General features: G+C 38.8%; 1 protein-coding gene across 5 annotated transcripts in view; it reads right to left on the bottom strand.

The window, feature by feature from the left end:
* Positions 1-6,504, bottom strand: part of EDA (ectodysplasin A) — a 445,999-nt gene that overhangs the window by 399,944 nt on the left and 39,551 nt on the right. The window lies entirely within an intron of this gene.

Here is a 6,504-nt window from a genome sequence, read left to right as displayed (position 1 = left end):
GATCAGTCTGCGACATATCTATACCACCACCACCACCACCACCACCACCAGAATAAGAACAAAGTAATCAACAATAACAACCATAACAGTTAACACTTATTGAATACTTTCTGTGAGTCAGGAACTTTTCTAAATGCTTTTTATGTACAGTTGACCCTTGAACAATGTGGGATTAAGGGCACCAACCCCTCACACAGTTGAAACCCCACGTGTGACTTCTAACTCCCCCAAAACTTAAATACTAACACCCTACTATTGAGTGGAAGCCTTACTGGTAACATTAACAATTCATTGACACATATTTTGTATGTTATATGTGTTATATACAGTATTCTTACAGTAAAGTAAGCTAGAGAAAAGAAAATGTTATTTAGAAAATAATAAGGAAAAGTAACTACACTTAAGAGTGTTGTACTGTATTTATTAAAAAAAGATCCACATGATCCTGAGAAACTTAACAGAAGACCATGGGGGAGGGGGAAAAAAAAGAGGTTAGAGAGGGGGGGAGCCAAAACATAAAAGACTCTTAAAAACTGAGAACAAACTGAGGGTTGATGGGGGGTGGGAGGGAGGGGAGGTTGGATGATGGGCATTGAGGAGGGCACCTTTTGGGATGAGCACTGGGTGTTGTATGGAAACCAATTTGACAATAAATTTCATATTAAAAAAAAAAAGATACACATAAAGGCACCTGTGTGGCTCAGTCGCTTAAGCGTCCAACTTCTGGCTCAGGTCATGATCTGGTAGTTCATGAGTTTGAGCCCCGCATTGGGCTCTGTGCGGGCTCTGTGTGGACAGCTCAGAGCCTGGAGCCTGCTTCAGATTCTGTCTCCCTCTCTCTCTGCCCCTCCCCCTGCTTGCACTCTGTCTCTTTCTCTCTCAAAAATAAAAACATAAAAATATATATTTTTTTAATCTACATAGGGGGCGCCTGGGTGGCTCAGTTGGTTGGGCATCTGACTTCGGCTCAGGTCATCATCTCACCGTCCGTGGGTTTTAGCCCTGCATCGGGCTGTGTTGACAACTCGGAGCCTGGAGCCTGCTTCGAATTCTGTGTCTCCCTATCTCTCTGACCCTCCCCCACCCAAGCTCTGTCTCTCTCAAAAATAAACATTAAAAAAAACTTTTTTTTTTAAATAAAAAAAAATCTACACAGAAGTGGACCCAGGCAGCTCAAACCCATGTTGTTCAAGGGTCAACTGGATTCTTTTATTCTGATAACCACCTTATGGGGTAGATAGCCTGTTCTTAGGTCCACTTTTCACATAAACTTTGAGTCTCAATTTCCTTAAGTAACTTGTTCAAGGTCCCAAAGCTAGGGTCAGAACAAGGATTCAAAACCATGAAGTTCAGCTCTGAACTCTTGTCCTTACGGTCTAGATGGGGCGCACTCACTGAAGTCCTGCATACACCCAAGCCTCTCCTTGTATGAAGATGGCACCAATCGCCCAGAAAGATATCACTTTATGTCAACTTACGGCTAAGATAATGACTTTTTGAGGAACCATACACATTTTCTGCCCTTATTACCTCATAAATAATAATATGAGTCTATTAAAATGATTGGTCTGGCTTGGAAGCAGTAAAACAAACTGGTCCAAGACTTAGCACCAGAATGACATGACAATTATGATAATCATTTATCATTTGCTACTGCAAATTAAAAATTTTAAATGCATAGGCTTATAATATATAGAAAATTATAGATTTCTCAGAAAAAATAGTTTCCTAGCAGTTTTGCAACCTCCAACTTACCAGTTAAAACAGACCAGGACAGGGGTGCCTGGGTGGCGCAGTCGGTTAAGTGCCCGACTTCAGCCAGGTCACGATCTCGCGGTCCGTGGGTTCAAGCCCCGTGTCAGGCTCTGGGCTGATGGCTCAGAGCCTGGAGCCTGTTTCCGATTCTGTGTCTCCCTCTCTCTCTGCCCCTCCCCTGTTCATGCTCTGTCTCTCTCTGTCCCAAAAATAAATAAACATTGAAAAAAATATTTTTTTTTAAATTAAAAAAATATAAAAAAAAAACAGACCAGGACATGGTGATAATGCAAAGGCTAAGCAGTCATGTATCAGAGAAACAACAACAAAATAATACATTACATGAGTACAAAAATTTATAATAGCTGTTCCCACCCTTACCAGAAGGGCTGGAATTTGAAAAGGAAACCGAACAAAATCTTGTTGCTTCAGATCAGAGACCATGGAGTCAAAATATATGTGAGTTTAAACCCAAGTTCTGCTATTTACTATTATTTCATCTCTCAGAACTTGCTTACTCCTCTGTAAGATAAGGATAATATCTACTTTGCAGAAAAATTGTGGAGAATACATCAGAATAACTATAAATCTCTTAGTCCAGTGGTTGGCACTTAGCACATGATAGACCCTTAACGATCCAAATCCCTCTAATCCCCCTGCCAGGACTGGGGTTAGTGCAAAATAGTTACAGAATCATGGTGATACTAATTTTGTTCCTTTCAGACCTCAGCAGCAGTGTTCTTCTAGCCTTTGTCTCTGCTGCCAGAAATAAGGGAGCCAGTCTCAGCAATTTAGAAGGGGGAGAAGATGGTTGTGCTGAATCTTAGTGTGCCTTCCAACTGAGGGCCACTCAAGTCAAAGTAACTCCACACCCACACAAACCTGTGCTTTTATCTGAAGAGAGACCCACCAAACTACAACAGATATTATAATATCTGTTAATATTATTCACTTAATCCATAGGAATCATATAATTGATATGAATATTTTAAGTTAACCATCATTTCTTATACACTTTTTATTAGTAAGTATGCTGAATGCTTTACATATAGTATTTCATTTAATTCTTACGATAGCCTTCTGAGGGAGGTTATTGCTTATTCATTTAACAGCAAAATTATTGATTGCAATTAATTGATTATTCTAGGTACTAACAGTATAATAAACAAAAGAGATAAAAAAATTTTTCCCTCTTAGTATCCAAAATATATAAAGAACTTATAAAACTCAACACCCACAAACTAAATAATCCAGTTAAAAAATGGGCAGCAGACACGAATAAAAAATGGGCAGAAGACATTTTCCCAAAGAAGACATCCAGATGGCTGAGATGCCTGACTGACTCAGTCAGCAGAGCATACAATTCTGGATCTTGGGGTTGTGAGTTCAAGCTCCATGTTGGGTGTAGAGATTACTTAAAAATAAAATCTTTTTTAAAAAGAAGACATACAGATGGCTAACAGACAAAAGAAAAGATGCTCAACATCACTCATCATCAGGGAAATACAAATCTACAATGACATATCACCTCACACCTGTCAGAATGGCTAAAATTAACAACAACAGGAAGCAACAGATGTTAGCAAAGATGCAGAGAAAGGGAAACCCTCCTAAATTGCTGGTGGGAATGTACACTGGTGCAGCCACTCTGGAAAATAGTATGGAGGTTCCTCAAAAAGTGAAAAATAGAACTACCCTATGATCCAGCAATTGCACTACTAGGTATTTACTCAAAGGATACAAAAATACGAATTTGAAGGGATACATGCACCCCAATGTTTATAGCAACATTATCAACAATAGCCAAAATATGGAAAGAGCTCAAATGTCTATATGGAATATTACTCGGCCATCAAAAAGAATGAAATCTTACCATTTGCAACAACATGGATAGGGGTAGAGAGTATTATGCTAAGCAAGCTAAGTAGGTCAGACAAAGGCAAATACACATGATTTCATGAATCTGTGGATTTTAAGAAACAAAACAAATGAACATGGGGGGGAGCGGAGAAAGGAAAACCAAGGAACAAACTCTTAACTATAGAGAACAAACTGATGGTTACTGGAGGGGAAGTGAGGAGGAGGTGGGGGAATGGTTCAAACAGGTGATGGGTATTAAGGAGGGCATGTATTTTGATGAGCACTGGGTATTGTATGTAATTGTTGAATCACCAAATTCTACAGCTGAAATTAATACTGCATTGTATGTTAACTAGCTGGAATTTAAATAAAAACTTGGGGAAAAAAATTTCTGCCCTCATGATAGAATATGGGGAGATAATCAGAGAGGTATTATCACCTAGTAACAAAGCCAAGATTCAAAAACAGGTCTATGAATAAAACAGAAAGCCCAGAAATGAATCCTCACATACACAGTCATGTAATTTTTGACAAGGGTGACAAAACCTTCAGTGGAGGAAAGGGCAGTCTTTTCATAAACAGTGCTAAGAGAACTGAATATCCATATGCAAAAGAATGAAGTTGGACCCTTTTTTTTTTTTTAATTTTTTTTTCAACGTTTATTTATTTTTGGGACAGAGAGAGACAGAGCATGAACGGGCGAGGGGCAGAGAGAGAGGGAGACACAGAATCGGAAACAGGCTCCAGGCTCTGAGCCATTAGCCCAGAGCCCGACGCGGGGCTCGAACTCACGGACCGCGAGATCGTGACCTGGCTGAAGTCGGACGCTTAACCAACTGCGCCACCCAGGCGCCCCAGACCCTTATCTTATACCATATACAAAAATTAACTCAAAATGGAGCAAAGGCCTAAATATAAGAGCAAAAACTATAAAGTTTTTAGAAGAAACCATAGGAGAAAAACTTCACAACATTGGATTTGGCAATGATTTCATGGACATGACACCGAAAGCATAAGCAACAAAAGAAACAACTAAGTTGGACTACATTAAAATTAAAAACTTTTGTGTGTCAAGAGCACACTGCCTGGGTGGCTCAGTCAGTTAAGCATCCAACTCTTGATCTCAGCTCTGGTCTTGATCCCAGGGTCATGAGTTCAAGCCCCGCATTGGGCTCCATACAGGGCATAAAGCCTACTAAAAATAAAAATAAAGGTAAAAAAAAACCTTGTGTGCATCAAAAAACACTAACAATAAAATGAAAAGGCAAACCAGAGAATGGGAGAAAATATCTGCAAATCACGTATCTGATAAAATTTTAATATCCAGAATACATAAAGCACTCATACAACTCAACAAAAATAACCCAAACAACCCAATTAAAAACGTCCAAAGAATTTGAGGGGCGCCTGGGTGGTTCAGTCAGTTGAGCGTCCGACTTCAGCTCAGGTCATGATCTCATAGTTCATGAGTTTGAGCCCCGTGTCACGCTCTGTGCTGACAGCTCAGAGCCTGGAGCCTGCATTGGATTCTATGTCTCCCCCTCTCTCTGCCCCTCCCGCACTTAAATGCTGTCTCTGTCTCTTTCAAAAATAAACAAACATTTTAATAAAATAAAATAAAAATTTAATTTAAAAACGTCCAAAGAACTTGAATAGACTTTTCTCAAAGATATACAAATGACCAACAAGTACAAGATAAGATGCTCAGTGTGCCAATAATCATTAAAATATACAAATCAAAACCACAAGGAAATGCCACTTCACACCTATTAGGATGACTATTACAAAACACACACACACACACACACACACACACACACACACACACACACACACAAGGATTGGTGAGGATGTGGAGAAATTGGACCCTTCTGTATTGCTGGTAGAAATGTAAAATATTGCAGCAGCTATGGAAAATAGTTTGGTGATCCCTTAAAAAATTAAAAATAGAATTACCACGTGATCCAGCAATTCCACTTCTGGGTATATACCCAAGAGAAATGAAACAAGGGACATGCATAGATATTTATACATCCATGTTTATAGCAACATTATTCTTTTCTTAATAGCCAAAAGGTGGGAACAATGCAAGTACTCAATGATGGATGAATGGATAAACAAAATTTAATGGGATATTATTCAGCCTTAAAAAGCAATGGATTTTTGATGCAAGGTACATGGATGAACCTTGAAGACAATATGCTAAGTGAAATAAGCAAACACTGTATAATTCCATTAAAATGGTTATCTAATGTAGTCAAACTCATAGAAACAGTAGAGTGGTGACTGCCAGAGGTCGGGGACAGTGGGAAATGGGGTGCTATTGTATAATGGATACAGAGTTTCAATTTGGGTGGATGAAAACATTCTGGAAAGGGATAGTGGTTAATGTCTGTACAACACTGTAAATGTAATTAATGAAACTGAATTATACACCTGAAAATGGTTAAAATGGTGAATTTTATGTTATGTATATTTTACCACGTAAAAAAATAACAAAACAGCAGGTCTGTGACTCTTCAGCCTTTACTCTTACCTCCTGTTGTAAGTGTCTAGTAGTTGCTGCTTAGATTAGTTCAGAGAAAGCTTGGTTCAGCATATTCAGGTTCAAATGTAAAATTATGGTGAAGACATAAAAAGCATACAGAGTACTTGGCATCATCACAATGCTGTTTGAGAAAACCATTTATGAAGTTATCAAGCCCCAAATGCATTACTGAAAAACAATTTTAAATGAGCCAGGCTGAATAAAAGTCATACTACAAATAGGAAAATAGCTAATTTGACTGTAAATGATTATCAGGAAGTTGTTTTTAAGATGACTCTCTACCAGGGGTGGGATGGGGGTATGGGGGAATGGAGGGAGAGCTCGTGGTAAACCTATTACAT

The sequence above is a fragment of the Herpailurus yagouaroundi genome, unplaced genomic scaffold (assembly GCF_014898765.1).
Source record: "Herpailurus yagouaroundi ecotype Mexico unplaced genomic scaffold, PumYag 67569, whole genome shotgun sequence".
In the NCBI taxonomy this organism is placed as follows: domain Eukaryota; kingdom Metazoa; phylum Chordata; class Mammalia; order Carnivora; family Felidae; genus Herpailurus; species Herpailurus yagouaroundi.
Note: the sequence above shows the minus strand (reverse complement) of the source record. Positions and strands in the feature narration are given on the sequence as shown.